Source organism: Nerophis ophidion, linkage group LG08 (assembly GCF_033978795.1).
Source record: "Nerophis ophidion isolate RoL-2023_Sa linkage group LG08, RoL_Noph_v1.0, whole genome shotgun sequence".
Lineage (NCBI taxonomy): Eukaryota > Metazoa > Chordata > Actinopteri > Syngnathiformes > Syngnathidae > Nerophis > Nerophis ophidion.
In genome coordinates, this window is record NC_084618.1 from 17143833 (window position 1) to 17153328 (window position 9496).

Here is a 9496-nt window from a genome sequence, read left to right on the forward strand (position 1 = left end):
TTTTAAATGCTCTACAAAATATAATAATGCAATATTTTCATGTTAAATTATGACTTTGAATGTAAAATTATAACTTTTTAATGCAAAATGGTGACATTTGTCCGACAAAATTCTGACTTTTATCACAATATTGCCAATTTTTGTGTTGTTCTTGTCAAACCGTGACATTTTTTGGAGTAAAAATTATGACTTTTGTCATCATTTTGCCAAGTAGAATTCTGATTATTATTATAATATTGCCAAAATGTTAGTTTTCTTATGAAATTGTGACTTTTGTCAAGTTAAATGACGACTCTCTTCAGAAAAATCACCAATATTATAAGCTTTTCTTGTAAAATTGTGACTGTTATTGAATGAATTTGCAACTTATATCATAATATTGCAAAAATGTTTCGTTTTTGTAGTAAAATTCTGACTAGCGTTGAGTAAAGTTGGGACTTTTTTTATAATACTGCTAAAATTGTAAGTTTTTCTTGTGAAATTCCAACTCATTTTTCATAACATGCTTTTTTAATTTTGCATGATATGTATTTATTATTAATGACACTAAAGATCTATTCTCTTGTTTTATGCCCTTTTTGTCAAAACGAGAAATATGCATCTCCCCTTCACCGCAAAAAAATAAAAATACAAATCTGCAAAATGGATATTTGATGTGAAGTTATTGAAGCATAAAATAGGTCAATAATTTATAACAACATTGTTTTAAATTTATTATTGTTTTTTCAGAAATGACAGTTGGTTTGATGTGGTCATATTTACGCACTCTCGTCAGGATCCTAATAGCACTATTCTGTAAGTACTGCAGCTTCTGGATGGTCACGCAGTCACGGGGAGAACATGCAAACTCCACACAGTAAGATCTCGCCCGGGATTGAACTCAGGACTACTCAGGACCTTCGATAAAAAAATTAAAACTACAACTAGCACGCATATATGTAAAAAAAAAGAAAGGTTTTTTTTTAGAAAAAAGGGTTCTAAGCCTTTTTTAAAAAAATAATTCACAGTCTGTGGTGCCTTCAGGTGAGCAGGGAGAGCATTCCACAGACTGGGAAAGCCCGGTCTCCCATTGTTTGTAGCTTTGTCCTCTGAGGTTGGAGGAGGTTAGCCTGTCCGGAGCGGCGGTGTCGTGCGGGGGACTTTGGGGGTGAGCAGTCCTTTGAGGTAGAGGCCAGTGAAGGGATTTGAGAACTGGTGTGATGTGGTCGTATTCCCACACTCTCATCAGGATCCTAGCAGCAGTATTCTGTAAGTACTGCAGCTTCTGAATGTTCACGCAGTCACGGGGAGAACATGCAAACTCCACACAGTAAGATCTCGCCCGGGATTGAACTCAGGACTACTCAGGACCTTTGATAACAAAAATAAAAACTACAACCAGCACGCATATATCTAAAAAAAAAAAAAGGGTTTTAAGCCTTTTTTTTTTAAAAAAAACATTCACAGTCTGTGGTGCTTTCAGGTGAGCAGGGAGAGCATTCCACAGACTGGGAAAGCCCGATCTCCCATTGTTTGTAGCTTTGTCCTCTGAGGTTGGAGGAGGTTAGCCCGTCCGGAGCGGCGGTGTCGTGTGGGGGACTTTGGGGGTGAGCAGTCCTTTGAGGTAGAGGCCAGGGAAGGGATTTGAGAACTGGTGCGATGTGGTCGTATTTCTGCACTCTCATCAGGATCCTAGCAGCAGTATTCTGTAAGTACTGCAGCTTCTGGATGTTCCAGCTGGGGATCCCGACAAGAAGGGAGTTGTAGTAGTCTAAGCACGCCATCGCAAATATCAACGGAACAGCGCGCGTACTGAATTTGGCGTGCGCAGCGTCCGTCGCAGTTTTTTTTTTTCCCCTCCCATCCTTTTCCGCAACGATTGAAAGTCCAAGCGGGAATCGTTTTCCTTAAATTCCTGACAGCGAGCCTGCATCGACCATGTTGGACCTTGAAAATGCGAACTATCTGGCGCGCGCGGTCTGCCTGGAACTCAGCTGTTAGCCTCCAGACAAGGTTAAGACTGCGACGTGACGTGTGTAATAGTGGCAGAAAAGATGTCGCCTTCAGCTGCTTTCTAAACATTGAAGACATTTCTGGCTAGGAGGTGAGGAGGGTGAGGCAGGGGGCATGAAACCACATTTTCCCATTTTAGTCAAGTGACTTTGAATGCAGCATCTGTTCTCTTAATGTCATGATTTTTCATATATATATATATATATATATATACATATATATATATATATATATATATATGAAAAATCATGATATATATATATATATATATATATATATATATATATATATATATATATACATATATATGACTCGAATCGATTTTTTTCCCACACCCCTAGTAATTTTGCAATTTATAGATAGCGTGGCCGCACCCACCGAAAATGATTTAATTTTAATATTTTTGTATAGAATTTAATTTAATTGTTGCCTGAAAGTGCACTTATTGGGCGTCATAGAAAAATAACAAGGCGTCCAATAATAATAATAATAATAATAATAATCCATGCATCCATTTTCCACAGCTTATTCTCTTTGGGTTCAAGGGGGGCGCTGGTGCCTATCTCAGCTACAATCGGGCGGAAGGCGGCGTACACCCTGGACAAGTCGCCGACTCATCGCAGGGCTAATAATAATATTAATAATTATTAAAGCTGCAAGCAGCAATGGACGGGACCGACTTTTGCTGGTGTTTCCTGCCTTTACCCATTCAACATATCTTTACCTGCACATTACCTACCTTCCCTGCATCCTGGGGTCACACTGCTGCTTCTTTCTGTCACCCATACACGCTGGTGCTTCCTGCCATCACCCAGACAACATATCTTTACCTGCACATTACCTACCTTTTCTGTATCCTGGAGCCAAACTGGTGCCTCCTTCTTTCACCCAGTCAACATATTTTTACCTGCACATTACCTACCTTCTCTGCATTGTGTGGTCACGCTGGTGCTTCCGGCTTTTAAGCGGCCGTCTTGAGACAGCAGCAGCGCAGCAGCAGCTCTTTGAAGGCTTGTTAAATCAAAACCGGAGCAGTTATTAAAACTCTTTTCTCAACTTTTAATCAGAAGTGTTCGATCTCTCTCTTGTGAGAGTTTGAAGCTGAGACAACAAACGCGCTCAGAGGAGATAATGTTTGAAAAAAATGTGACGGGTTTTTACAAAACTTTTGTTTTGAAGGGGTAATTGCCAACTTCCTGTTGATTTTTGCTGAAGGGTGTCACATGATGAAATGTAGGTCTAAGTCAGACCTACATATAGGTTTTCGTTTCATGTCTCTACAACATTCCTACCGGAAGTTACAAGCAGTTTTGTCTGTTTTTTCTTCCTAGGAGCTGTTTTGTCTGTGTTTTATACCTAGGGGGCGCTAGAGCGCAATTTTGAGTTTTGGGTTGGTTTTTTTTTCCTAAATCGCAATTTTTATCAGTCCTGATGTGTGTGTCCAGTTTGGTAAATTTTGAAGCATTTTAAGGGGGTCAAATTACAGCTCAAAGAGGCAAAAATTAAATTTTTTAGGAAACTTTTGTTTCGAAGGGGTATTTGCCAACTTCCTGTTGATTTTTGCTGAAGGATGTAAGTGTACACAACAAACGCGCTCAGAGGAGATAATTTTTGAAAAAATGTGACAGGTTTTTACAAAACTTTTGTTTTGAAGGGTTAATTGCCAACGTCCTGTTGATTTTTGCTGAAGGATGTCACATAATGAAATGTAGGTCTAAGTCAGACCTACTTAGAGGTTTTTGTTTCATGTCTCTACGACATTCTTAACGGAAGTTACCAGCAGTTTTGTCTGTTTTTTCCTAGGGGGCGCTATAGTGCAATTTTGAGTTTTGAGGTTTGTTTTTTATTAGATAGCAATTTTCACCAGTTCTGATGTGTTTGTAAAATTTGGTGAGTTTTGAAGCATGTTAAGGGGGTCAAATTACAGCTCAAAGAGGCAGAAATGAATTTTTTTTAGGAAACTTTTGTTTAAAGGGGGTATTTGCCAACTTCCTGTTGATTTTTGCTGAAGGATGTAAGTGTACACAACAAACGCGCTCAGAGGAGATAATGTTTGAAAAAATGTGACAGGTTTTTACAAAACTTTTGTTTTGAAGGGGTAATTGCCAACTTCCTGTTGATTTTTGCTGAAGGATGTCAACAAATGAAATGTAGGTCTAAGTGAGACCTACATAGAGGTTTTTGTTTCATGTCTCTATGACATTCTTAACGGAAGTTACCAGCAGTTTTGTCTGTTTTTTCCTAGGGGGCGCAATAGTGCAATTTTGAGTTTTGAGGTTTGTTTTTTATTAGATGGCAATTTTCGCCAGTTCTGATGTGTGTGTAAAATTTGGTGAGTTTTGAAGCATGTTAAGGGGGTCAAATTACAGCTTAAAGAGGCAAAAATGATTTTTTTTAGGAAACTTTTGTTTCAAGGGGGTATTTGCCAACTTCCTGTAGATTTTTGCTGAAGGATGTAAGTGTACACAACAAACGCGCTCAGAGGAGATAATGTTTGAAAAAAGGTGACGGGTTTTTACAAAACTTTTGTTTTGAAGGGGTGATTGCCAACTTCCTGTTGATTTTTGGTGAAGGGTGTTAATGAATGAAATGTAGGTCTAAGTGAGACCTACATAGAGGTTTTTGTTTCATGTCTCGACGACATTCCTAACGGACGTTACAAGCAGTTTTGTCTGTTTTCTCCTAGGGGGCGCTATAGTGCAGTTTTGAGGTTTGTTTTTTATTAGATGGCAATTTTCGCCAATCCTGATGTGTGTGTAAAATTTGGTGAGTTTTGAAGCATGTTAAGGGGGTCAAATTACAGCTCAAAGAGGCAGCGGTATAATAATAATACAACCTTAGAAATACAATAGGGTCCCTAATAATAATAATAACAACAAACGTGCCTGATTGGCAGCGGCTGGCGTCTGATTGGTTCGTTCCGATAGGCGGTCGCTGATTGGCTGCCTCGGGGCAGAAAGGCGAAAGGCCACGCCCACCCAGCAGCGGTCGTGCTGGCCCGGCTTGCAGAAGGTTGGCGGTGGCCATTCATTCTTCTGCGGTCCGCCGGAGGACGTGGAACAAGAAAAGAAAAACGGACCCGCAAGGAGGAGAGAAAGAAAAAAAAGAAAAGCCCCAGAAAAGAGGACACAATTCGGCGACAAGTCGAGAAGAAAGTTATCCACCTTCGACGGCGACTTTAGGCGTCCTTCCTTCGCCGCCCATCCTCCGAGTAAGTTCTCTTAAAATCAGACGCTTTACTTCTCCACTTCTCCGCCTTTAAACAACAATATTTTTCTCCTTTTCCCCCAAATATCTTCTTAAATTTAACAATGTTCTACTTCCAAACTTTACGGCGATACTTGCGGGAAAGAAAAAGCCAAACAAAGTCACCGTTTTTCGGCTCGGAGATTCGTCTAATGTGGCATCCATCCATTCACCCATCTTCTTTTTAAAAATATTAGTTTTCACTTTCCAAACACTTGAAATTAAATTGAATCCATTTTTATACATCTATAAAGCTACATTAAAATGACGAACGGTGGAGATTAAAAAAAAAAATTTTGTAGGGTTTTCTACTTTTTGTGACGAATCTGCCGATTGGTGAGAAAATGACTCTCATACTCATCGTAAATGGCAAAAAAAATAACGTTTACTTTTGCCAAATTACTTTTTTTTTTAACAGTTAAACATCCAAATATGTTAACAATAACCTTGTGAGCAGGTTATTATTATTTAATTAGAGCTACGCCTACATTTTGCCACGCTTCCGCACAGCATGACGTCACTTTTTTTTTTTTAAACACGCCCACCTAAATAATAATCTTTTTGGGAAGCACACTTTGTCATGTTTGCTGCTATTTGTTGTTAAAAATGTCTTCTTTTGAATGACAATGTAAATTAGCAAGGTGTTTGTCTTTATTGGTGCTCATGTTTACATCGGTGTCAGTGTTCCATAGCAACAGAGAAACGATTTATAATGCCTGTTTTTTTAAGTTAATATAGAAATATGACATTAAAATTGCCTTTTGACAAGGAAAAATGTCAAAACAGTAACAACGAAGAAAAATTATGACTTTTACAGCAGTATTCTACTTGATAAGCCATTAAAAGATGGCATTTTGATGTATTTTGTTTTTTTTTTACTACGCCAAAACTACATCAATAGATACAATATATAAACATTTGATAAAACTATTTATTATTAAAAAATAAATACCTTGGTAATAACCTCTGCTCAAGCCCCTAGCTATTTTACTCTGCTTGAGAAAAGTTCCTTTTTTAAATTTAATTCAAGCATAAAAATATAAAAACATATGTGGGTCATATATTTCAGTTCTTGTGAGAATTCTTCTCTGGTTTGCCCAGCGGCGTTCACGCCTACAGTACGTCTCTTTTGCATACCTGTCAAAATGTTTTTCTGATGGGAATTCCGTTTTTTGTCCTTCTTTCCTGGCGTCTCTGCGGTTTTCGCGACTGCAACGGATTGATTGATTTAAACTTTTATTAGTAGATTGCACAGTTCAGTACATATTCCGTACAATTGACCACTAAATGGTAACACCCGAATCAGTTTTTCAACTTGTTTAAGTCGGGGTCCACGTTAATCAATTCATGTTAAGCGCCACAAATTTCATGTTCCATGATTCAATCGCGACCGAAAAGATATCTCACACGTTCCCATATTTTCTGTAAGAAATGATGTCAGTCATCTTGAAAAATGTCTCAATTATAATATTTCAGGAGGAATCCTTACAATGCATGGAATCCATAAACTGCTTAAAATGGTATACAACTGAGTAGATGGCGAGTTATAGTGATGTTATATTTTTACCAATTTTCAGGGGATTTGCCATATTTTGGAATGCAAATGTTGACGCTCTTATAAAGGTGTTTGTTGTGTTTTGCTGCGAAATTAACCACAACATTAAAGGCCTACTGAAAGCCACTACTACCGACCAAGCAGTCTGATAGTTTATATATCAATGATGAAATATTAACATTGCAATACATGCCAATACGGCCTTTTTAGTTTACTAAATTGCAATTTTAAATTTCTCGCCAAAGTATCATGCTAAAACGTCGCGGTATGATGACGCGTGCGCGTGACGTCACGCATTGTAGAAGACATTTTGGTCCAGCACCCTTCACAGCTAAAAGTTGTCTCTTTTCATCGCATATTTCCAAAGTATTATGGACATCTGTGTTGCTGAATCTTTTGCAATTTGTTCAATTAGTAATGGAGACGTCAAAGAAGAAAGATGTAGGTGGGAAGCGGTGTATTGCAGCCGTCTTTAGCAACCCAAACACAGCCAGTGTTTCATTGATTCCTTGTTTACATTCCCGAAAGATGAGGGTGAAGCTTTACTATGGAACAGAGCGGTCAAGCGAACATGGTTCCCAACCACATGTCAATCGGCAGGTTTCGGTGAGAAAATGGTGGTAATAAGTCGGCTCTTACCGTAGACATGAGCGGAGAACTTGCGTCGTTCCTCCTGCACCTGCCAAAGAGGCAGCTGCGACTCTCTTGCCTCCTCCTACAGGCCGCCCCCGACCGTCGGATGCTTCCACCGTGAAGGAGAAAAAAAATAAAATCTTAGCCTGGCCCCAACGGCTGCTTTCGCCTCGTCGAGAAACATGGCTTCCCTCGGAGACACTGGCGGTCACCACACCCGTGGCCACACCCCTACGACTTTCAGATTGTTGAGGTACGACTATATAATCTCACTAAAACACTAGTAACACAATAAGCAGATAAGGTATTTTCCAGAATTATCCTAGTAAATGTGTCTAATAACATCTGAATCGCTCCCACTGCACTCTTTTTTTTTTTTTTTTTCCTAAGTTTTTCACTCTCACTTTCTTCATCCACAAATCTTTCATCCTCGCTCAAATTAATGGGGAAATCGACGCTTTCTCGGTCTGAATCGCTCTCGCTGCTGGTGGCCATGATTGTAAACAATGTTCAGATGTGAGGAGCTCCACAACCCGTGACGTCACGCGCACATCGTCTGCTACTTCCGGTACAGGCAAGGCTTTTTTATTAGCGACCAAAAGTTGCGAACTTTATCGGCAATGTTCCCTACTAAATCCTTCCAGCAAAAATATGGCAATATCGCGAAATGATCAAGTATGACACATAGAATGGACCTGCTATCCCCGTTTAAATAAGAAAATCTCATTTCAGTAGGCCTTTAAGTCGCTACTGGTCCCACGTTTCCTAAACAAATTGTTTAAAAAAACAACTTAAAGCCTTGTCCAGATGTTTACTGTCCACGTTCATTCCATTTCAAATTCTCAAACACAAATTAAAAAATACATTTTGGGCCATTTTTTTCTATTCTTATTTCTGAAAACAAAAGTTGGACAACTTTTTAAAGACACTTTAAACAATAGGAACAAAAGTGTTGGCGTTATGCTAAAAACATGCTAAAGGGTTGGTAAACCATCCCTTCATTCTTGTTCCAATTCTGAAACGCAAGTCCATCCATCCATTTGCTACTTTTGGGTCACGGGGGGCGCTGGTGCCTATCTCGGCTACATCCGGCCGGAATGGCGGGTGTACACCCTGGACAAGTCGCCACCTCACCGCAGGGCCAACACAGATAGACAGACAACATTCACACACTAGGGACCATTTAGTGTTGCCAATTAACCTATCCCCAGGTGCATGTCTTTGGAGGTGGGAGGAAGCCGGAGTACCCGGAGGGAACCCACGCATTCACGGGGAGAACATGCAAACTCCACACAGAAAGATCCTGAGCCCGGGATTGAACCCTAACTACTCAGGACCTTCCTATTGTGCTGCTATATATATATATATATATATATATATATATATATATATATATATATATATATATATATATATATATATATATATATATATATATATATATATATATATATATATATATATATATATATATATATATATATATATATATATATATATATATATATATATATATATATATATATATATATATATATATATATATATATATATATATATATATATGATAAATGGGTTGTACTTCTATAGCGCTTTTCTACCTTCAAGGTACTCAAAGCGCTTTGACATTACTTCCACATTTACCCATTCACACACACTGTTGGAGGGAGCTGCCATGCAAGGCGCCAACCAGCACCCATCAGGAGCAAGGGTGAAGTGTCTCTCCCACTGCGCCACGCCGTCTCTAAATATATATATATATATATGTATATGTGTGTGTGTGTGTGTGTGTATATATATATATATATATGTATATATGCTTTGCAGCCCCTTCTTCAAAGGAAAATAATGTTTGCCTTGGTGTCTAAAATATGAGCCTCCTTTAAGGCAGCACTTGCCTTGACCTTAAAAATAAAATAAAAAAGTAACCTGATGCAGTATTATTAGCTTTCCCTTTGTGTTTCGCATGTTTGTAGCATAGTGCTAACACCTTTGTTCAGCAGTAGTCTTATTGTCGTTTAAAAAAAAGTGTCATTAAGTGGGTTTTTTTCAGAAATAAAAAATAGAAAA

At 38.6% G+C, this 9496-nt stretch overlaps 1 protein-coding gene across 2 annotated transcripts in view; it reads left to right on the forward strand.

Annotated features, from left to right (window-relative positions):
• The first annotated feature begins 4954 nt into the window (after window positions 1-4954).
• Window positions 4955-9496, forward strand: part of lhfpl2a (LHFPL tetraspan subfamily member 2a) — an 81132-nt gene continuing 76590 nt past the window's right edge. The window contains exon 1 of one of the 2 annotated variants that reach the window (XM_061907884.1): window positions 4955-5203. The gene's annotated coding sequence lies outside the window, so the exon portion shown is untranslated. The remainder of the gene's footprint in view (window positions 5204-9496) is intronic. The other variant, XM_061907882.1, reaches the window with a different exon arrangement.